The sequence below is a fragment of the Balaenoptera borealis genome (assembly GCF_965194805.1).
Source record: "Balaenoptera borealis genome assembly, chromosome: 2".
NCBI classification, from domain to species: Eukaryota; Metazoa; Chordata; class Mammalia; order Artiodactyla; family Balaenopteridae; genus Balaenoptera; species Balaenoptera borealis.
The window spans coordinates 69392114-69417529 of record NC_138867.1 but is presented as its reverse complement, the minus strand read 5'-3'; positions in this window follow the sequence as shown (position 1 = coordinate 69417529).

Sequence of the window (25416 nt, the reverse complement as noted above, 5' to 3'; positions counted from 1 at the left end):
GAAACTAGAAAAAATATTAAAACAAGCAGGCAAACAAAAACAAAGAAACAAAAAACCAAGATTAACAACAAAAACAAAAAAACAAAAGGTAGCAGAAAAGGAGGAACAAACCAGAAGAGATGTATAAAAAACAAATAGCAAGACTGATGATTGAAACCTTACATATTAGTAATTACATTTAATGTAATTAGATTAATATGTTTTATTATAAGGCAGTAGTTGGTATCTATCTCTCTCTCTACGTATATCATATAGATAGGGAGTTTAATTATAAAGACCCAAGTTGAAAATAAAAGGATACAAATATAAAAGTGTAAGAAATTTGATGTGATTGTATTTATATCAGATAAAGTTGACTTAAATACAAGGTGCATAGCCAATGGTTTGAAAATGGGTTTGGGGGCCATTTCATAATAACAAAGAAGACTTCATGACTTAACAAACCCAGAAGGAGGTATTTTGTTGGTGAAAGCCAGTGAGATCCTAGGCATCCTTACATTAACCAGAGTTCAAACCCCACTATCATTATAAACTCTATCCAGAGCCATCTAAGGAGGAAAGCAAAAGGAAAGGAGAAGGGTAGAAACCTGAATTGATTCAATTAACCCAAAATAAACTAAATTTTAAAAGAAGACTCCAACTTACTTAAAAGGCCAATGTTTTCCACTGACATCAGTGGATATAAGAACTTATAAATAAGTTGAATTCACTAGCAGAAAAACAGGTTTCATTTCTTACCTCTGAATTCTATCAATAGAATGTAATTTTTTACATAGTCCAAATTTATATATATATATATATATTTTTTTTTTTAATTATTTATTTTTATTTATTTATTTAATTCCTGGCTGTGTTGGGTCTTCGTTTCTGTGCGAGGGCCTTCTCTAGTTGTGGCAAGCGGGGGCCACCCTTCATCGCGGTGCGTGGACCTCCCACCGTCGCGGTCTCTCCTGCTGCGGAGCACAGGCTCCAGACGTGCAGGCTCAGCAATTGTGGCTCACGGGCCCAGCCGCTCCGCGGCATGCGGGATCCTCCCAGACCAGGGCTCGAACCCGCGTCCCCTGCAGTGGCAGGCGGACTCTCAACCACTGCGCCACCAGGGAAGCCCCCCAAATTTATATATTTTTTTAAATAACATTTTTATTTTAGAGCATGTTTAGATTATCAGAAAATGCAAAGATAGCATAGTTTCCATATACCTTGTGCCCAGTTTCCCTTATTAAATCTTATTTGAGTGTGGGAGAAAAGCCACTTGCCAGCATGGAAGAGGAAATTGCTTCTCAACCACAATCAGGAAAATAAGTAAATAAGTAGAGAGATACATAGATAGATGATAGGCTTTTGAGCTTTAAAAGCTGATTAAGACTAAATCTTACAGAAGGATTAAATCAAGAATAGGGCCTTCACACTAATTTTTAAAAACCTGAATGGACTAATGAATTTCAGAGTAAAGATCCAACTCAGTTTGTGGCACCTTTCAGTTATATAAAAGGTTTAAGGAAAAGAGAATATATGTGCATATATGTGTGTGTGTGTGATCAAAATCTGACATGCTAACTAAAATTACATAGAGAGGAGAGTAAGATAAAGGTAAGGAAGAAAAATACAGAAAATATGGGAATTTTGTCTAGAAAGAAATTGTGTGTTGTCTTTTGGCATATACAGCTAACTAGAATCAAATATATAAGAAGTCAACAAAGTTTGAGAGAGCTTAAATTCTGGTGTCAATAGAAACATTAGCCCAGACTAAATGAAACTTGGATTATTCTATATCTGTGGGCAGGATGAGGGTTGGAAAGTGCTGTTCAACCTCCAAAGCGGATGTGGCCAAGGAAAAAATTTTGAGAGGGAGGAACCAGGGTCCCAAATAAAAATCGACACTGATCCCAGGAAACAGATAAAAGGCTAATCAAGAAACATTCTCTACTCTTAGAGCAGTAGACCCATAGATCCACATAATACTTCTAATTCTAGAGAAAATTCTGTTTTTGAATCTTTCTACTTTATACTGTTTGGTCTCATTGGGATAGTAGAAAGATCTAATACATTTTTTTTGTAGTGATGCTTGTCATTTTAGTAAATAGGTATCTTATTCCAGAGAGTCCACCACCAGACCTGATGTAGATACCACAGCTGCTACCCTACTATCAAAAGACTATGTAGCACATCACCCAGGAACCCTGGATTTTGAGCCTGATTGAACATTACAAATGCAGATTGTGGTAGTTATGGGGGCTGATCAGAAATAATCCTCACACATGATAAGATTGTACATCCCTCCCCCACTTTGAAAGAAAGTGTGGCTTTCTATGTGGATTTGATCTATATATATGAATGGAAGTGATAAATACATTTCCAGGTAGAAGCTCTAAGAGCTAATATACAATTTGCCATTTTCCTTTTCCCTGCTTTGTTGACTCTGAATCACGTATTAAGATTGAACATCTGTCATCTTGGGTCTCTGAGTGACTATGATCTGAGACTTATAGAACTTTTAAGTAAAATACCCAAGGCCACATAATCTGTTACAATACAGATATGGGAATTCAACACTTGACTGTCATCATAGTAAAAGTGTGTGCTGTTAACTACACTATTACAATAGAAAAATAGACAAAGCAAAGGAATAACAATTCACAAAAGAATAAATACAATTGGCCCCATATATATATATATATATATATATATATATATATATATATGTTACATATTTATATATATAAATGTTTACTTCAGTAAAAACAAAATGAATACTTAGGAAAAATTAGATCATGGTGTTGCCTGCTATCTTGATAAAGATATGTGTACACACACAATCACACACAAAGTGCAATATTAGATATAATGCAGGGCAACAGGTGGTCATGCACTGCATGTGGTATTATGTTAGTATACTCTTTATGGAGAGTAATTTGACAATATTTACGTAATGCCATGAAAATGTGCATTCACTCAGATCTAGCAATTACAGTTCAAGGAAGTTATAATAAATAGATAATTTCACAAGCACACAAACCTTAGTGTGTATGGATATTTAAAATGCTTTGTCACTTCTAATAATATTTTATAGGCCAATGAAAGTTATATGGCATGTCAAAATTCATATAGACAGAATTCAGTGCCATCAAATTCTGGGGAGGAAGATAATTAGAATGAGCCTTAATGTCTACCACAGGATGACCATGTATCATCATATATTCAATATATATTTTTGCTTGTGAAAAATATACTCACCTTCTTCCAAAGGGTATCAGACTAAAGTTTTATTCTAGTCGCAGCATCAAACTCAAAGATAGGGATGCAAAGTAGTTCCCACGTAAGTTTCAAATATGGTCCTAGGTTCTGTACCCAGTAGAATTCCTTCTTTTCCACATCCTCCTTAGATACCTAAAAAATGAGTTTTGAAGCATGTACCATCATTGGTTTGTCATGCCAAAAAGTGGTTGCTGATCCCAGGGCTATTTTAGGTCTTGGAAGGTCTTGTTTTTTATTCTCTACTTCTGATTTCTTTAGCAACACACAGCTCTCAGATACTTAGTAGGCTCCTCCTCTCTTTAACTCCAGTCATTTCCCTTTTTTTTTTTCTTTTTTTTACATTTGCTATATGTTGAGGTTTTGTGACCCTATGCCTTTGCCTTTCTCTCTCTTAAATTAGATTGGTTAACTTGAGACTCTAAGGCTTTTATAAAAAAGCCATTAGTTTAGTTTCTTTTCTCTCATTTGACAATCCAATTGAAAGATTTTACTCAGTGTCACACCCACAGTTAGGCCTTTTCTCTCAGGAATATTATTTATTTATTCAGCTTTTAAGAATGGTTGCAATGTTTTTACTCTTAATTTGACCCTTCCATTGGGCTTTAGTGAATCAAGGCATTTCTCCAATGTATATATTCTTGAATGGGTCTAAAATAACTGGATTTTCTAGTATTTCAAGGCCATGAATTTCTGGAATCAGTCTAGTTTCTTTCATTTCTGCTTGAAAAGTAAATGATTCCTTTCTGAATACATTTGTTTATTATAATTCCTACATAGTAAGGAACTAATATTCTATTTTCTAACTATGTCCAATAGAGCTAAACATTTATGAAGTAAATTTTCTGTAAGGTGATTATATGATATACTGCTCAAACCAGGACCCTTTTGAGAGGAAAGGGAAGACCACTAAGAGTAATACCGGGTCAGTGGATACAGACTGGAAATGTACTGAGCAAACTTGGATAAAAATTCACACTAATTATCTGTTATTCAAATCATGGCAGATGAGAATTTTACAAAATATTTTGCCACCGTATTAATCAAGAGCACTATCTTTCTAGGTTCTGGATATCATTTTTTCCTGTCTATGGGAAGATTGCTAATCCAATGCCACATATTTTAGATTTTTGTACAATACCACTCGATTTCTGTATACTGCATTCTACATGAGACAAAATGGGCTAGTTTATATTACAGTTTAAAAAGCAACTCTAAAATCTTTATGGTTTAATGAAACTTATTTTTATTTCTCTTATATGCTGCTTATCTATTATGGGTTGGCAGTGAATCCCTGCCCACTTTGGAGACTTTATGGACTGAATTGTGTCCCCCAGAAGTTCATATATTCAAGGTACACCTCGGAATATGACTGTATTTGGAATAGGGCCTTTAAAGAGGAAACTAAGGCTAAATGAGGTCACATGGGTGGGTCCTAATCCTACAGGACTAGTGTTCTTATAAGAAGAGACACCAAGGGTGTACATCTACAGAAGGATGACCATCTTAAGAGACAGCAAGATGGAAGCCATCTGCAAGCCAAGGAGAAAGGCCTCAGGAGAAACGAAACCTGTCAAAACCTTGATTTTAGACTTTTGGCATCCAGAAGTGTGAAAAAAAAATTTTGTTATTTAAGCCACCCAGTCGGTGGCATTTTGTTACAGCAAACTAATACAGAGACTCAAAGAATCTTTTCTTGGATTCCGGACTGAACGTGGGTTTTCATGATCACTTGGACAGGCAGAGTAAGCTTGATGAGTCACACTCTGCCTGAAACAGGATGCTACCAGGAAATTACATATATATATTTGTATATATATTTTATATGTATATATATTTATTTAATGTCATTGGCAAAACAATTCATGAAGCCACACATGATACTTACAAGATTCTGGTTCTGCATGTAAGATCTTGGAAGTCACCACTCTGTCCTAACAACAAATACAAAGCTGAGCAGACTGAAAAATTAACAACTCTTCTTGGATACGTAAGAGTTAGTAGGATACAGGGAAAATTGCTGCCCTCAAGATTGGAGAGATAGACAAGTGTATACAGGGAGTCACAGCTTACTGGAGCAGACTCGAAGTGGAAACTACCTTGGGAACCAGTGCCAGAATAGGAAACCCTGAACTGGTATTGACAAGTTGCTGGAGGCTCAGTTTGGACAAGTCTGAGATTAAAAACTCATGTGTTGTGGAGTTGGGGGACACAGTGTTGGAGATTTACCTCCAGGAACTTGACCAGATTCCCAAAGTAAAAATCTGAGAAAAATCCCCTCTTGCTTCTAGCAGGGAGAGGGAGAAAGAAACTATTTTGAAATATGCCAGGGTATTCTGCTCTTCTTAACAAGGCCTAAACTCAGGGGAAGCAACATAACTAGAGCCTAACCTGCTGGGAAGTTATCAGAGCCTAACTGACCTGGGGGAAGAGGAATATGCATCTCCAACCAGCTCTAGCCTTCCCCATGGGAAAAGGGGAGCACCCAACTCCAGCCCATTCTAGCTATCCTGTCCTCCAAGGGAAGATTAAAAAAAAACTGGGAAACTCTTGTGAATTCACAGACCAGAGTCATAGGCTCACTGAAGGATTGAGTCATAGGCTCACTGAAATCATAAGACTATAGAATGCTTCCTGGCCCCCAGCACCTCACCACCACCACATTACTAAAGGCCTATTTAGAGCAGTTACTTTTATCTGTTACATAATGTCTGGCTATCAAGAAAAAATTACAAGGTGTACCAAAAGGAAAAAAAAAAAGAAAAACACAACTTGAAGAGACAGAACAAGTGTCAGAAAAAGACATGGCAGGGATGGTTGGGCTTTCAGACAGAGAATTTAAAACAACGATAATTAATATGCTAAGGGCTCTAATGGATGAAATAGACAGCATGCAAGAACAGATGGACAGTGTAAGCAGAGATGGAAATCCTAAGAAAGAACCAAAAAGTCACGCTGGAGATTAAAAAATATTGTAACAGAAATGAAGAATCCCTGTGATGACCTTTTAGTAAACTGAATGGTGGCTGAGGAAGGAGTCTCTGAGCTAGAGAACATGTCAGTAGAATACTGGGATCTACATAAAGAAGCAGAGAGCATCAAAGAAAGAATAAGTGAAAGTAAATAATAGCATCTATTTTTCTTACTCATAGTTGGCTAACACAGGGGTCCCCAACCCCCAGGCTGTGGACTGGTACTGGTCTGTGGTCTGTTGGGAACCGGGCCGCACAGCAGGAGGTGAGCAGCGGGCGAGCGAGCGAAGCTTCATCTGCCACTCCCCATCACTCCGCCTGGCTCCTGTTACGGCCTGAACCATCCCCCCCCATTGCTCACATTGCCACCTGAACCATCACCCGCCCCCGTCCATGGAAAAATTGTCTTCCACGAAACCAGTCCCTGGTCCCAAAATGGTTGGGGACTGCTGGACTAACAGATAAGAGATTGTTCAAAATAACAGCAAAACTATTCAATTATGTATGCACCTTATGTGTATATATGTATATATATGCTTATAAATGATTATATATAAGTGAAATGAATGCCAGCAATGATACAAGAGATTGTAGGGAGGAATCAGGATTATTTGGTTATTATAAGGTACTCACACTATCTGTATAGTGGTATAGTGATATTGGAAAGGTGGCTTGGATTGGTTATAAACGTATATTGCAAACTTTAGGGCAACCACTAAAAAAGTAAAAAGTATAACTGATGTGCTAAGGAAGGAGAGAAAATAGAATTATATAAAATGTTCAATTAAAACCAGAAAAGGAGCAACAGTCAGCTCTACCCACCACCAGAGCCTCCCATCAAGCCTCTTAGATAGCCTCAACCACCAGAGGGCAGACAGCAGAAGCAAGAAAAACTACAATCCTGCAGCCTGTGGACCAAAAACCACAGTTACAGAAAGATAGACAAGATGAAAAGGCAGAGAGCTATGTACCAGTGAAGGAACAAGAAAAAACCCCAGAAAAACAACTAAATGAAGTGGAGATAGGCAACCTTCCAGAAAAAGAATTCAGAATAATGATAGTGAAGATGATCCAGGACCTCGGAATAAGAATGGAGGCAAAGATTGAGAAGATGCAAGAAATGATTAACAAAGACCTAGAAGAATTAAAGAACAAACAAACAGAGATGACCAATACAATAACTGAAATGAAAACTACACTAGAAGGAATCAATAGCAGAATAACTGAGGCAGAAGAACGGATAAGTGACCTGGAAGACAGAATGGTGGAATTCACTGCTGCGGAACAGACTGAAGAAAAAAGAATGAAAAGAAATGAAGACAGCCTAAGAGACCTCTGGGACAACATTAAACGCAACAACATTCGCATTATAGGGGTCCCAGAAGGTGAAGAGAGAGAGAAAGGACCAGAGAAAATATTTGAAGAGATTATAGTTGAAAACTTCCCTAACATGGGAAAGGAAATAGCCACCCAAGTCCAGGAAGCGCAGAGAGTCCCAGGCAGGATAAACCCAAGGAGAAACACGCCGAGACATATATTAATCAAAGTGGCAAAAATTAAAGACAAAGAAAAATTATTGAAAGCAGCAAGGGAAAAACGACAAATAATATACAAGAGAACTCCCATAATGTTAACAGCTGATTTCTCAGCAGAAACTCTGCAAGCCAGAAGGGAGTGGCATGATATACTTAAAGTGATGAAAGGGAAGAACCTACAACCAAGATTACTCTTCCTGGCAAGGATCTCATTTAGATTTGATGGAGAAATCAAAAGCTTTACAGACAAGCAAAAGCTAAGAGAATTCAGCACCACCAAACCAGCTCTACAACAAATGCTAAAGGAACTTCTCTAAGTGGGAAACACAAGAGAAGAAAAGGACCTACAAAAACAAACCCAAACCAATTAAGAAAATGGTCATAGGAACATACATATCGATAATTACCTTAAACGTGAATGGATTAAATGCCCCAACCAAAAGACATAGACTGGCTGAATGGATACAAAAACAAGACCCATATATATGCTGTCTACAAGAGACCCACTTTAGACCTAGGGACACATACAGACTGAAAGTGAGGGGATGGAAAAAGATATTCCATGCAAATGGAAATCAAAAGAAAGCTGGAGTAGCTATACTCATATCAGAAAAAATAGACTTTAAAATAAAGAATGTTACAAGAGACCAGGAAGGACACTACATAATGATCCAGGGATCAATCCAAGAAGAAGATATAACAATTATAAATATATATGCACCCAACATAGGAGCACCTCAATACATAAGGCTAACAGCTATAAAAGAGGAAATTGACAGTAATACAATCATAGTGGGGGACTTTAACACCTCACTTACACCAATGGACAGATCATCCAAAATGAAAATAAATAAGGAAACAGAAGCTTTAAATGACACAATAGACCAGATAGATTTAATTGATATATATAGGACATTCCATCCAAAAACAGCAGATTACACGTTCTTCTCAAGTGCACACGGAACATTCTCCAGGATAGATCACATCTTGGGTCACAAATCAAGCCTCAGTAAATTTAAGAAAATTGAAATCATATCAAGCATCTTTTCTGACCACAACGCTATGAGATTAGAAATGAATTACAGGGCAAAAAACGTAAAAAAGACAGACACATGGAGGCTTAACAATACGTTACTAAATAACCAAGAGATCACTGAAGAAATCAAAGAGGAAATAAAAAAATACCTTGAGACAAATGACAATGAAAACACGACGACCCAAAACCTATGGGATGCAGCGAAAGCAGTTCTAAGAGGGAAGTTTATAGCTATACAAGCCTACCTAAAGAAACAAGAAAAATCTCAAGTAAACAATCTAACCTTACACCTAAAGAATCTAGAGAAAGAAGAACAAACAAAACCCAAAGTTAGCAGAAGGAAAGAAATCATCAAGATCAGAGCAGAAATAAATGAAATAGAAACAAAGAAAACAATAGCAAAGATCAATAAAACTAAAAGTTGGTTCTTTGAGAAGACAAACAAAATTGATAAGCCTTTAGCCAGACTCATCAAGAAAAAGAGGGAGAGGACTCAAATCAGTAAAATCAGAAATGAAAAAGGAGAAGTTACAACAGACACCACAGAAATACAAAGCATCCTAAGAGACTACTACAAGCAACTTTATGCCAATAAAATGGACAACCTGGAAGAAATGGACAAATTTTTAGAAAGGTATAACCTTCCAAGACTGAACCAGGAAGAAACAGAAAATATGAACAGACCAATCACAAGTAATGAAATTGAAACTGTGATTAAAAATCTTCCAACAAACAAAAGTCCAGGACCAGATGGCTTCACAGGTGAATTCTATCAAACATTTAGAGAAGAGCTAACACCTATCCTTCTCAAACTCTTCCAAAAAATTGCAGAGGAAGGAACACTCCCAAACTCATTCTATGAGGCCACCATCACCCTGATACCAAAACCAGACAAAGACACTACAAAAAAAGAAAATTACAGACCAATATCACTGATGAATATAGATGCAAAAATCCTCAACAAAATACTAGCAAACAGAATCCAACAGCACATTAAAAGGATCATGCACCATGATCAAGTGGGATTTATCCCAGGGATGCAAGGATTCTTCAAGATACGCAAATCAATCAATGTGATACACCATATTAACAAATTGAAGAATAAAAACCATATGATCATCTCAATGGATGCAGAAAAAGCTTTTGACAAAATTCAACACCCATTTATGATAAAAACTCTCCAGAAAGTGGGCATAGAGGGAACCTACCTCAACATAATAAAGGCCATATATGACAAACCCACAGCAAACATCATTCTCAATGGTGAAAAACTGAAAGCATTTCCTCTAAGATCAGGAATGAGACAAGGATGTCCACTCTCACCACTATTATTCAACATAGTTCTGGAAGTCCTAGCCATGGCAATCAGAGAAGAAAAAGAAATAAAAGGAATACAAATTGGAAAAGAAGAAGTAAAACTGTCACTGTTTGCGGATGACATGATACTATACATACAGAATCCTAAAACTGCCACCAGAAAACTGCTAAAGCTAATTAATGAATATGGTAAAGTTGCAGGATACAAAATTAATGCACAGAAATCTCTTGCATTCCTATACACTAATGATGAAAAATCTGAAAGAGAAATTATGGAAAAACAAAAACAAAAACAAAAACCAGAAAAGGCAGAAAAAGAATGGAAGATAAAAACAAAGAACAAGGGCAACAAATAGGAAACAGTAACTAATGTGGTAGATATTAACCAGATCTATCGATAATCACTTTCAGTAGCAGTGGTCTAAATCTACCAATTAAAAGACAAAGATTCACAGTGGATCAAAAAACAAGGCTCAATTATATGTTGTCTACAAGAAACCCACTTTAAATGTAAAGACACATATAAACAGTAAATGGTTAGAGAAAGATATACCATGGTAACACTAATCAAAAGATAGCAGGAGCGCTATCTCAGTTTCACAGAGTGGACTTCAAAGCAAGGAAAGTTGACAAAGAAGGACATTACATAGTGATAAAGGGTCAGTTCTCTAAGGAGACATAACAGTCCTTAACATGTATGTACCTAATTACAGAGCCTCAAACTATTTGAGGCAAAAACTAATAGAAATACAAAAAGAAATAGATGAATCCACTATCATAGCTGGAGTCTTCAACACCCCTCTGTCAGAAATGGACAGCAAGAAGAAAATCAGTAAGGACATAGTGGGACTTAGTAGCACCATTAAGCACATGGGTATAATTGACATGGCCACACTTACCTTCAAGAGATTAGAGAAATGCAGTCCTTTCATGTGGCCTTCCCCCAGAAAAAGAACTGCAATATAAGTGAATAGTTCTAATGAGACTTGCAGAATCTATTGCATTTTCCCTTTGAGACCAATAAACCTATATATCTGCATTCATTATGCTTTGTGCAGACCACTGTATAGCTCTTATCTTACAATTTTGTTTACTGTAATTAGTAGCCCCAGTTAGATTATAAACTCACTCATTAAGGCACAACCTATAGCTTTGTTTTTTTTAACCTCTGATACCCAGAAAAATGCAAGTCATGATTCTGAGTGTGTGCTTAAAGAATGCTATTTAAAGGACTACCTGCCTGATTTTCTTTTCATTCTTTCAGTATGAGGTATTCCTTTCTGAATTCTCTAGTTTAAATCTAATTATTCTTTTGATAAGCATGCACCAGTTATCCAGTGTGTTAGGCACTAATACAATATCTCTTACCCTGAAGAGCTCACAAATATAAATAAGTAGACACCAATTATATAGGGAAAGACAACAAGCACATACTCACAAAATATACTGGGGAGGTAAATAAATCCTCCCACAAGGAATTTTATATAGTTTACAAGGATTAAAATGCACAGATCTTATGTGTATAATTTAACAAGTTTTGACAAATACATGCATGTGTACACTGATGAATTTTACAGCCCTATGAAGATAAAGTTCTTATCTTTCCAGAAAGTTCCTCATGCTCCTTCCCAGTCAATTCTGATCACTCCCCAGAAGAAACCACTGTTCTGATTTTTAAGCACAAATGATTTGTGTGCCTGTTGTTCTAGAAATAGAGTCATAAATGTAGCATATGTATTTCTAGCAAAATATTTTTGAAGTTCATATTATTGGGTATATTTGTAGCTCTTTTCTTTTTTTTTTTTTTAATTTATTTATATATTTATTTATTTTTGGCTGTGTTGGGTCTTCGTTTCTGTGCAAGGGCTTTCTCTAGTTGCAGCAAGTGGGGGCCACTCTTCATCGCGGTGCGCAGGCCTCTCACTATCGTGGCCTCTCTTGTTGCGGAGCACAGACGCCAGACGCGCAGGCTCAGTAGTTGTGGCACACGGGCCTAGTTGCTCCGTGGCATGTGGGAACTTCCCAGACCAGGGCTTGAACCCGTGTTCCCTGCATTAGCAGGCAGATTCTCAACCACTGCGCCACCAGGGAAGCCCCTGTAGCTCTTTTCTATTGGCATTGTGTAATATTTATTTTTGTTTTTTATAATATCCATTTATTGTTAAAGGATATTGGGTTTGTTTCCAGATTTGATTATTCTGATTATATGGCTTTTAAGAACCTTCATATAAGAATATATTTGTTGACTTACATTTTTATTATCCTGGGTTAGTTAAGTAGGAATAGACTCACTGGATCACAGGATAGGTGAATGTATAACTTTATTAGAAACTGCTAGGACAATTTTCACAGTTTTTGTATCATTTTACACTTCCATCGGTTGTTCCACATACTTGCCAACATCTGGTCATTTTGGTCTTTTGGTAATTATCCATCTGGCAGACCTGTAATGGTATATCACTGTAGTTTTAATTTTTATTTCTCTGGTGACTAATGATATTGAACACTTTCTGATGTGTATTGAACATTTGTCCATTTCTGCATCATCTTTTGTAAACAGGTTGGCAAGTGATCTTGTTTTATCTTTTTTTTTTTTTTTTTTGTCTTTTTGACTGTTGAGTTTAGGAGTTCTATATATGTTCTGTATACAGGGGTTTTTTTGGTCAAATATATTTACTGTGAATATTTTCTCTATATAGCTTTATCTATTTATTTTCTAAAATATTCTTTTGATGAGAAAAGTGATTTGTTGTTGTTGAAATACAATTTAACATTTTTGTTTTACAAATTTGCTTTCTGTGCCATTTTTAAGAAATGTTGCTAACTCCAGTTATGAAGATATTTTCTTATGTTTTATTCTACAAGGTTTATAATTTTAGCTTTAACATTTATGTTTGTGGTCCATCTCAGATTAACTTTTATATATGTTTGAAGGTAGCATCAATTTATTTTTTCCCACATTGATATAAAGTTCTAGCCCTATTTTTTGCAAAAAGAAAACCCTTATACTATGAATTTCTTCAATGACTTCATTGAAGATCAGTTGATTGGATGAGTTTATTTCTAGTCTTTTTTCTGTGCCATAGGTCTTTATGCCTGTGCTTCTGTTATTACCAGGCTGTCTCAATTCCCATAGCTTTAGAGTGAGTGGAAATTAGGTAGAATATCTAAAATCAGATAGTATTTTCCTTCCTACATAATCCTTCTTTTCCAAGATTATTTTGCAGAGAAAGACTACATTTTTCTTTTCTTGCATCAGTCCTGCAATATTTGTCTTTTTTAGAGATTTTCCATTTTATCCAAGATGCAAGTTTTTGACATATATCTATTGGTTACAATCACTTGTTATACTTTTAGTGATCTGAAGTGATGTCCTCTCTTTGTTTCCCTTTATTGGTAATTTTTTTTCTCTTTTATTGTCTTAATAATTCCTATAATGGTTTATAAATTGCTTTAATCTTTTTTAAAGAACACATTGTTCTCCTTTTTTTTCCTGCTTGTCCATTTTCTAATTTATTCATTTCCACATTTATAATTTTAATTTGACTTCATTTAGCCACTTTGTTTTGAATGTGTCTTTTTTTCCCCCTAATTTTTCTAAGGTGGAGAATACATGATTGATTTTAAGGCTTTCTTATTTTCTAATACAATAATTTTTCAAGCCACTGTATTATTTGCAATTTACAAAGTTTGATGTGGTGTTTTTATACTTCATTCAATTCAAATATTTTATATTTTCCTTTTTAACAAAAGTTTTTAGAGATATGTTATTTAATTTGCAAATATTTGGGGATTTTAAAGATGACTTTTACTATTGATTTTTAGTTTAATTTTATTAGGGTTAAATAACTTTTTTAAGATTGTGACATTTATTAAAACTTGTTATATGGCTCAACAAATGATATATCATGGTGAATGTTCTATATGCATTTATAAAGAATATCTGTTGTATTGTATTTTTGGCATACTGCTCTACAATACCAGTAAGGTTAGGTCGGTTATCTTTTTCAATTTTTTTTAAACTCTAGGATTATTTTGTTTATTTCTTTTAGTAATTATTGAGAGTTTTGCTGAAATCTCCAACTTTATCTATCTAATTTACTTCTTTATTTTGAAGGTCTATATTTAATCTTACACATATTTAAGACTAATATCTTTCTGATGAAAAGACCTTTTATCATTATGGAATGTACTTTTTTATCTCTGATATTATTTTTCTTGAATTATACTTTGCCTGATATTAAAATAGGCAAATAAGTTTTCTTATATTTACTGTTTGCATATTATATATTTTTCCAGTTTTTAATTTTACCTATCACATGTCTGTGTATTTTTATTTTATAAATATCTACTCTGTCTGATTTTAATGTAGTTGTACCTTCACATTTACTTTAATCTATGTTTATACTTTTTATATTTTATACTTAAATATGAAATAGGTATTTATATTTTAAAACGTAGAGTAAGTTCCATATAGTTGGTTCTGTAAAATTTTCAGCCATTATTTCTTCAAATATTCTTCTCCTCCATAATTATTTTCCTCTAATTCTGGGATTCCACATACATATATTAGACTATCTAATATTATCCCACAGATCATTGAAAACCTGTTCTCTTTTTCATTTCTTTTTCTTTTTCCACATTCCATAATTTCACTTGCTATACGTCAAGTTCACTAATCTTTTATTCTGTAGTGTTCAATTTGTTGTTAAATTCATATAGTTAAATTTTAGATACTTTATTTTTCAGTTCTAGAATTTTCATTTGGTTACCTTAACAGTTGCTATTTATTTTCTAATATTGCCCATATATTCACTCATTATGTTGATCTTTATTCCTTGGATGTTAATTTCAACACATAAGCTGTCTTTGGTTTCATCCTATTGACAGGTTTTTGCCTCAATATGGGTTTCATTTTTTTCTGCTTCTTCATATGTCTTGTGAACTTGTAATTGAAAATTTCTGACCTTTTTGTGCCTACTTTATTGAGATACTAGATTTTGGTTTCTTTTTTTAAAGATTGTAGAGTTTTATTCTTACAGGCAATATATTTACTGTTGGATCAGATTGTTCTGTCAAGGTTTATTTGGGGCCTAGTTGGGATAGGTTCCAGAGTAGCTTTCTCACTAGGGCTAAAGTAGTTCTAATCTGAAGAATTGGTCTCCAGTTGATGTTTTCTTACAGACCTTGCAGGGTCTCACCCTGCATATAGAGAGCTTATGATTTGGCCAAAGACAGAAAGGGCCACACACAGATTTTTCCAGCTTCTTCTCTTTGTAATGCTTTCCTGTCCATTTTCTTAACCCTCAAATTTCAACCTCCTCAGCAGCCCAGGACTGTGATCTCTGTTTCCTCTATCTAGTGACATTGTATCATGGAATACATACTTCAGTTTCTTGGAGAAATATTTCTCAAACTGGTATCTGTGGAATCCTAGGGTTAATTAGAAAAATTCTTATAAGTTTAGAATTTGTTTTCATTATCTGTGCTTTACTTAAGTTTGAAAGGCTTGAATAAAATGTAACCTAAAATGAATAAAAGTCAAGCAATTTTGAGCTACACCTGAAGTTGTAGCATGGCTGTGAAATGAAGCCAAAATTGCAGAATTGCATAATTTTTTCCAATCATATCTTATCAGCATATGAAAAGGAAGAAAGTGATGTGGTTTTTCATGATTTTGTGTTAGCAAGACCATTCTCAAAAGATTGAGGAAGTAGGAAAATATAAAATGCTTATAAAATTCTGGCACTTTCTAAGAGATTCTTAGAACCAGATAGGCTTAAGTGCCATTAAAATGTACATTAGATCATGTTAATGTCTCCGTTAAAATTCTTTAACAGTTTTTAGTTGCAATTTTTTAAATTAAAGACTTGATATTTTTAGAGTAGTTTTAGGTTCACAGCAAAATTGAAAGAAAGATACAGGGATTTCCCACATACACCCTGCCCTTACACATGCATAGCCTCCCCTGTATCAACATCCCCCACTAGAGTGGTACAGTTGTTACAATTAATGAACCTACATTGACATATCATAATTACCCAATGTCTATAGTTTCCATTAGGGTTCACTCTTGGTGTTGTGACTTCTATGGGTTTAGACAAATGTATAATGACATGTAGCCATCATTATAATATGAAACAGAACATTTTCAGTGCCTCTGTGCTCATGCCTCCCTCTTCTCCCCTGCCCCAATTCCAGTCCCTTGGCATCCACTGATCTTTTTACTGTGTCCAGAGTTTTGCTTGCCTTCTGTAGTGTCATATAGTTGCAATTGTACAGTATATAGCCTTTTCAGATTGGCTTCTTTCACTTACTAATATTCATTTAAGGTTCCTCCATGTATTTTCATGACTTGACAGCTCATTTCTTTTTAGCATTAAATATTTTATTGTCTGGATATACCACAGATTATCCATTCACCTACTGAATATCTTGTTTGCTTCCAAGTTTTGGCAATTATGAATAAAGCTGCTACACACATCTGTTTGCAGGTTTTGGTATGAACATAAGTATTTCACTCCTTTGGATACATACCAAGGAACATGATTGCTGGATTGTGTGCTAAGAGTATGTTTAGTTTTGTAAGAAACCTTCAAAGTGTCTTCCAAAGTAGTGGACCACTTTGCCTTCCCATTATTTATGAGACTTCCTGTTGTTCCACATCCAAATCAACATTTGGTATTGTCAGTGTTTTGGATTTTGGCTGTTCTGATAGGTGTGTAGAATTCTCATTTTTTTTTTTAAATTTCCATTGAAATTGAAATTAAAACAAAATCAGGTCTCCTTATGATGATTCACTAAGCCTTGCCATAATTTGGCCCTTACACAATTTTCACCTTAATTATTTATGACTATCCTCCTCAAGTGTTGTGCTCGAGCCCAACTGATCATTAAGTTCATCAACCACATCAAACTCTCTCCAGGCACAGGGCCAATCTGAATGCTTTTTCTTCTACCTGGATTGTTCTATGTCCACTCTAATGGACTTTTTATCCATTAGATATAAACTTCAATGTTACTTCTGAGAGATTTTCTCAAATAACCACCCTATAGAGTGAGTTTTTTATACCATTTTATACTTTTTCCATCTCCATCTCTTAATTTCGGTCCATTATTACAAGTACCATAATTGCAAATACTTAATTTTACTTTTTAATTTTTCTCCCTGACTATAATACAAAGTCAGTGATGATGGCATCCAAGTCTATCTTATATGTATGATATTCTGATATCACACAATTTCAGGTAAATAGTGGGACTTTAAGTATTTATTGACTGCTGAGTAAAATACAATGTTATAGAGAACATAGATTTGTTTACATTCACCTCTCATGAAATAAATGGAACTTAGTTTGGGGAGAAATCTTAAAGGTCATTTAATCAAATATCTGACTTCACTGAGACTCCCTTTCACAGATATATACCCAGATTTTGCTTGAATGCTTCACCCTGGGAAGATTAGCAGTGACATCCTACTGGACGTATACACAGACTAAATAAAAGCAGAAAAAGTATTATCCCCAAGAATAAATATTTTTTCAAAGCTAAACAATAAGGTCCAAGAAAATCCAGGGTTTGCTACCGAGTTCAGTGGTTTGCCTGCATCTTCTGCATTGTTATTGCCTTTCAAATGTGTTGGGACCCTGGAAACTAGCATAGGAAATGAAAAAGGCCAATGGAAAAAGTTTCAATCATGACTACCAGGACAATGATAACTTACTGACACACTTAGCTGTAACTCACTTTCTAGTGATACTAGGTAAATGTCTTTATAATATTTTGATATATGTGTGTGTGTGTGTGTGTGTGTGTATGTGTATGTATGTATGGATGTGTGTATGTGTGTGTGTGTGTATGTTTTGTTATGCCAGGATCCAAGTTTTAGAAAATCTGAACTCTCCTAGATTTGGGCCATGCTACTATGAATCCTAACTTTAGTTAGTTTCCTAAAGTTTGCATACTTTTTCATTTCTTTTGAAATTTTTCCTTAGCTCCAAAGTATAAGTGTGTAGCTACTTAACTTAGTGTCTTTATTAGTGAATCTGCTATGCTATAGTTAGTTTTTTGTAACTCTATAGGTAGTTTCATATAACATTGACTTTCTTCTTGAACAATTATGTATGTCAATAACAATACTCTAAAACCAATACTCTTATTTTAACAGGTATGAGGATAAGCTCCCCTGATGATAACTGCTAAGATGTATGGTCAGTGCAAAATCTGCTATCATAATATGCAGACTAGAAATGAATACCCTTAGGTCTTTTTCTATGACTTTTGATAAACTTTTTAGACCCTATGAAAGTCTTTGTTCTTGAGTTAATACTTACTCTTGACATGCAAATCTCTAAATGTTAGTAAATGATGAATTTGGATGTTTCCTTTAAAAAAGAATCAGCCTCTACTATTAAAATTTTGTTCTAAAATATTTCTTTGGATGTCTGATTATAAATTTGATACTGGCTCTTTTCATTATTTTAGGTTAGGATGTCCTTGCACATAGTCTTCATTCTACCATGCATGGAAATTAATTTTTCCCTTAAATTCTCATAAAAATAGGTGATTTTTAGGCATTTGGAGCAGATCCTTAAAATATAAATTTTGAGGGTCGGTATTAAGTTGTATCAAGTGCTTTAAAAAGATTAGCAATGTTTGTTTATTTTAGTAGTGACTGTTAATCTAATGTCCAAACTAATCAATTTAGTAAATATTATGAATTAAATTTTAGAACTGTGTCAACTGAGAAAAAAGTGACTATTGACTAATTGAATTATCATGTGGCAAAATTTTAAATTTGAATATGTACGAATGTGGGCATTTGTGTTTCTTTGTATTTGTGTGTTGCAGAGGGAAAGAATGGATATTAGAAGACAAAAACAGTTTACGGTGCAACTGTTTTTTTTGTTGTTGTTATGTATTATTTTGTGTACTTTTTAATATTAATATGAGATAGAAATATGCTTCTGCTAAAATATAATATTTATCTATATATTTATATTTTCATTTGGGCATATGGACTTTGGATTGTGCACTGGGTACTGGTGATGTTTTATTGTTTAATCTGGGTGGAATTACAAGGTGTATTCACAATGTGCAATTCACTCAATTTATGATATGTACACTTTTCTGTGTGTATGCTGTCCTTCGAATTTATTTTTTAAAGAATAAAAACTGATTATAATAATTAAAAAAAAATAGCATTAGATTACCAGCTAAGTAAAGTATTATATTTGCAAGGATTAAAATAAAATGTATTTCTGTTAGTTGTTGCCTAAGTAATTTGGAAACACTCCCCCATGAGAATAAAATCAATACAATTTTTTTAGTAAAAATCATAGCCAATCTTTAGGAGAAGAGAAAAATCCAGAAAAATGGGCTAACTCTTCAGGGCTGCTTTCCCCCAGGGGTGTCTGATCCAAATAAAAAACTTAGATATTCAGACTCCATAAAAATTAGTACACAGATAGTTTGAAACTAAAAGGAAGTAAAAAATTACCATGTAATCATAAAAAGAAAGCTGATGAAGCTGTAATTTTATCAAAGAGTGCTGTAAAGCTGGAGATTATTTTAGAGATAAAGAGGGGCATTTCATAATGATAAAGAGGTTAAGCCATCAGGAATATATCTCACTTATGTATGCACCCTGTAACATCTTCAGAATACAGAAAGCAAAAATTCAAAAATGGCAAAGTGAAATAGAGAAATTGCCAAGATAACGGAAAATATTAAGAAACCTCTCTCAGTAGCTGCTAGGGAAATAGACAAACAAACAGAAACAGTATTAAAGATGAAAGCAAACTTGATCAATGAGCACGTATACAAAATTACACCCAAAATTGGGAGAATTTACGCTTTTTCAAGTATACTTAGAATATTTACCAAAAAAAAAAAAAAATTAAGTAAACCACATGCTGGGCAATAAATAAAGCCTCAGAAGTCCTTAAATGTTTGAAATAATTCAGACTAAGTTGTTTGAATGCCATATAACTCAGCTAAAATCAATAAGGAGAAGAATAACTAGAAACCCCAAGTAAATGCAATTAAACAATACTAAGTCATCAAAATGAAAACACCGAAGGCTTAAAATCAGTCAACTAAATTTCCATTTCAAGAAGCTAATAAAATCATGTCCTTCAACTTCAAAGAAAGTAAAAACAAATAATAATGACAGAGCCAAAATCCATGAATATACAAAAAAAGAGAAAAAAATTGATAAAAAGTTGGTACTTTCAAAAGACTAATAACTAATAAAATCTTAGCAAATCATAAAAAAGACATAAGTAAAAATTTACCAATATCATAAATGAAAAAGGAGCTATTAATAGACTTCCATTAGACATCAACATAAAGAGAAGATAAAAATTGATGCATAAATCTCATGTACTAAATGAACATCATTTTCAAAACTGTAACTTTGCAAAAACTGACAAAGAAATAGGCCAATATTTAGCCTACAAATTGAATCTTTTATTTAAAATCTTCCCACAAAGAAAATCCCAGGCTCATATGGTTTCACTGGTGAATTTTTCCGAATATTTAAGAAAGATAAAAACAACGATATTGCGTGAACAGTTCCGGGAAATAGAAAAACAGAGAACACATTCCTGCTCTTTTTATGAATCCAGCATATCCTCAATCTCAATACCTAACAAGCACAGTATAAGAATGGGAAATTACAGAGCAATCTGCATTAAAAACTGTGATGGTAGATGGAGTAGTCTTTTATATTGATGCCCTCTAATGAACCATGTCTCTCAGTATTCATGCTCTTGTGGAGTCCCATTTTCTTCAATTTGGCCTGAACCTATGAAATGATTTTGCCAATAAAATGTGGTAAAAGTGATGCAGTGCTAGTTTTGGACCTAGGTTTTAAAAAGGTCTGGCAACTCCTGTGTTTTGCACTATTGGGAACTTTGAGCAACATGTAAGAAATTCATTTATCTTGATGGGTAGAGAGACCATATGAAGAGGCTACACGGAAAGAAGTCTGTAACATGGAGAAAGTAGGCATGCTGTTCCATTATTCTAGCTAACCAAGCCCCAACCAACCAATTAGATGCAGCTACATGAGGAAGAAGCACTAGCAGAAATGTTGCCCATCTGTATCCAGTCCAGACTTCAGAATAATGAGCAAATAAAATGGCTTCTGTTTAAATCTCAGGCTTTGCAGTGATTTGTCATGCAACAGTGGATAAGCAGAGCGATAGGGTGTATTATATCTGAATAGTTCTACTCTTACATATACAACAAAAATGAATCTATAGGTCATGAAAATACATGTGCTGGAATATTTCTAGCAACCATTATTTATACTGGACAAAAACTGGAAAATACCCACATATCCTTCAGCAGTAGGGTGGATAATACATTTTGGTATATTTGAAACACTATAGTGTAATACAAATAAACAGCTACATTCAGCTAGTTGAATGAATTTCACAAATATAATGTTCTACAATTCAAGCCAGACACAGAAGAGTTCTGAATAATTCCATTTATATAAAGAAAAAAATATAGGCAGATCTAAACTATACTGCTAAAAGTCAGAGTAATGATTATTCTGGGCAAGAGAGTATAATGAATGGTCAGAAGCAAGTCAGGGAGTTTTGAGGTGCTGGCAGTATTTTTGTTCTTGTTCTGGATGGTAAGAGGTGTGTGTTTCATTTAAGAAAATTTATTGAGCTGTACACTTATGTGCTCTTTACATTGATAAAAAGTTGGAAAGCATACAGTACAAAGTGACAAGAAAAACAAAAGACATTATTGAAGAAGGTGGGACTACTGACTATCAAATATGAAGACTTATAGAGCCCTAAGAATTAAGAAAGTGTGGTATTAGTGAAACAATAGACAAATTAGGAAACAGAAGAGAATCAATAAATAGATCCATAGTTACATGAAATTTATTTATGACCAAAATCACATTATAGTATAGTGGGGCAAAGCATGGTCATTTCAATGAATGATGCTGTTTCAACTCACTATCTATTGTAAAAATCACAGCTTGACCATTCATACCTTACATGAAACTATTTCAAATTTGATTATAGATAAAAATGTGAAAGTTGAGATAATGAAATATGCTGAAGAGAATATCTTTGCAATCGTGGGGTTGGGAATATTTTAAACAGGACACAAATGGAATAAACAACAACAACAAAAGAAATGTAATACACTGAATTGCATTGAAATTGAGAACATCTGTATATCAAAAGATACCACTAAGAGAAAGAAAAGAAAGGCCACAAAATGGGAGAAGATATTTGCAGTATCTGTAATTGACAAATGACTCTTCTCAAGGATATAATACAAACGAATAAGCAAGCATATGAATCCGTCAAAAAAGAAAGACAACCAAATATGATGTGGAAGAAACATGTTATTCAAGTGGTAAAGTGGTATGTAAAGAGTGCTCTATTTCATCTTTCTTAAGGGAATGCAAATTAAACTCAATAGATACTGCTGTATGCCTGCTAAAATGACTAAAATTAAAGACACTGGCAATACCAAAAGTGTGCAAGAATATTAAGCAACGGAAGGTCTCATAACATGCTATTACCAGAAAACTCATAGAACCACTTAAACGTATATACCGTAAGACTCAGTTATGCCATATTCAGAAATGTATCCATATGTTCAGTGAAAGACTTGTAGAAAAATGTTCATAACCGTGTTTATAATCACTTCAAATTGGAAACAACTCAAATGTCCAACATCAGAATCAAGAAATTTATTTTATTTATCTTATTTATATTAAGATGTGCATGCAGGTATGTATAATAGTATACCAAAATAAAAATGAAAAACTATAACTGTGAGCTCTAACGTGGATGACTGTAACAAGAAATAGTAAAAGAAAGAAGACATTGAAACCAAAGCATTGGTTTCCCTCTGGAGAAAATGGTGGATGTACTGAGTGAAAGCAAAAGGGGTGCTTCTAGAGAGTTTTGAATATTTGTAATAGATGCTTACTTTGTGCTAATCCAGTAAACTGAATTTACACTTGGTGTCTGCCTGCTTATTATCTATCTGTCTGTCTGTCTATCTATCTATCTATCTATCTGCGTATATATTACTTCACTCAGAAAGTTAAGGTCATGATTTCTGCCATAAAACTAGTCTTTTGTCAGGATATTATTTAATAAGATTATATGTATCAAGGATGTTCCTCTAGATTCAATTAAAATAACCTCTATTCACAATAACCAAAATAGAAACTTAACTGATACCTGCATTAAGCAAAACAAGTTTAAAAGGAATTAACCTTACTTTAAACAAATAAGCTAGTATAAGACCAGGAAAAAGTAAGATGTGCATTTTTTAATGCTGTATAATTCCACTTAGGTTGCAGTTTTCATACATTGTTAATTTTTTTAAAAAAGAACTTCCTATGACAAACTTGATAACGATGGCAGTTACTCATTATATACACCAGGCATAAGATTATCATTTTCTTTGTAAGATCTCTTTAAAGGCACTGCATTGGGAATTCTAAGATCATTGCTCTTTCTCTGTTACAACATACTGGTTATATATTTAGCACAGATAGATCCATGATGCTTTGGAATAAATAGAGCTGCAAGCACTTATACATTAGAAAATTAAGATTATAAAACAGTTAAAATGAAAATAAACATGTGCCACATCTGAATATAAGGTCTATGGAGACTTCTACAGCAAGTCAGTATTGTCATTGGTGTATAAAATGTTGAATTGAGTCTGCCCACGTGTAAACCTCATTCTGATTATTAGGGCCTGTTTGAAAGCAATGCTAACCAGATTCTCCAAGAAACAAAACAGAGCAATGATACTGTTAAATGGAATCTTGATGGAGTGCCTTAGTGACTGTCAAAGTTTCACTTGGTTAATCCATTTGAGGTATGAAGAATGGGAAAGGAGAGAATAGAAATTGAAATATAATAGTAAGGGTGATTTGTTTTTGACCTAATAATATGAAAGTAGTTGTTTAGTTTTCACAATGCTTACTCACCAAATCTGTTCTTTCTTAAAGAACATTCCTTTAATCATCTGAAATAAATCTTTCTTCTCCATTGGTATATTTAAGTCTCCACTATCTACAGTGAATGTGTCATGTTGCAGTCAAGTATTATATTAATTAAAAAATGGTTCTGGTGATAAAGATAGAGAGAATACATCAAGTGAGTAAATACCTGTGACATTTTCCTTCTCCTCTTAGAGCTACAGCAGTACACACTGATTAACAGTTACAGGGAATCTTGTTAGCTGTCTGCTTTCTACAAAATGAACACATAAATGCAAGAATGAGAATCTAGTAAGGTTCAAAATGACCACAATTCATTTCTCTGTCCTGTGTGTTTTACTTTTGTTCTCTCTCTTTCTCTCACTCTCACTACTTCTCTCTCATCTTTTGTCTTTATTAATATACCTTCAGAAAAATATTGTATTAAACACACATAAGCATTTGTGCATACACACACCTATGACATAATAAACACTGGTTTATATTTTTACTGTTCTGTTATTAAAAATTTCCTGGAGAGATATTCATAAATGTGAAAAAGGTAATTAAAAAGTAAAAATGGAAAACAAGCTAATCTGAGCTGAAGTGGAAAAATAATTTTAAAAAATAAGATACAAATAATGTGGGTCATTTGGAAAGCTCATATAGTTTTTTCCAAAGAAAACAAGGAAGTTAAGCACGTGTTTTACTTAGATTAAAAAAGAAAAAGATTCTTAAGAAGTCTGACTGTTTATTCAAGTTTTAAGGATCCTGGGATCATCTGTTAATGAATTATAGAGGCCTCGTTCATTTTGCAGTCAGCCAGAGAGCTATTTAGTTTTATGGCTTTCTCCCTCAAGGTGTTAAAGCTCACAGGGCACCTTATAATTCAGTTATATTATAAGTACCCCTAGAATTTTAATTACATAAGGCAGATGAGTTTAATTCTTGAATTTTTATGAGGTATACTTGAATAAACATGTGTTTAAGTTTTGAGTCCAACTTTCTCCTTGAACAAAAGAAGACATATAAATGACACTGTCTTAGTTATTAAGGAAAGTAAACTACTTTACTTTCCTCACTCCAAGTTCTCTAAGGGACCCTTCTCTCATCTTACCCCACACAAAATATTTTGGCAATCCTGTTAGACACAGTCTCATCTATAATATACTAAGAAAGGAGAGAAACTAAGAAGTCCTTAGAAAATTTCTCATTACTTCTTCAACTTTTCATTTTCTTATTCCTTCCTAAATCAAGACTATGACACTGACTGACTCTACAAAATCCAAGAAAGAATATTAGCAGAATAGACAGGTGACA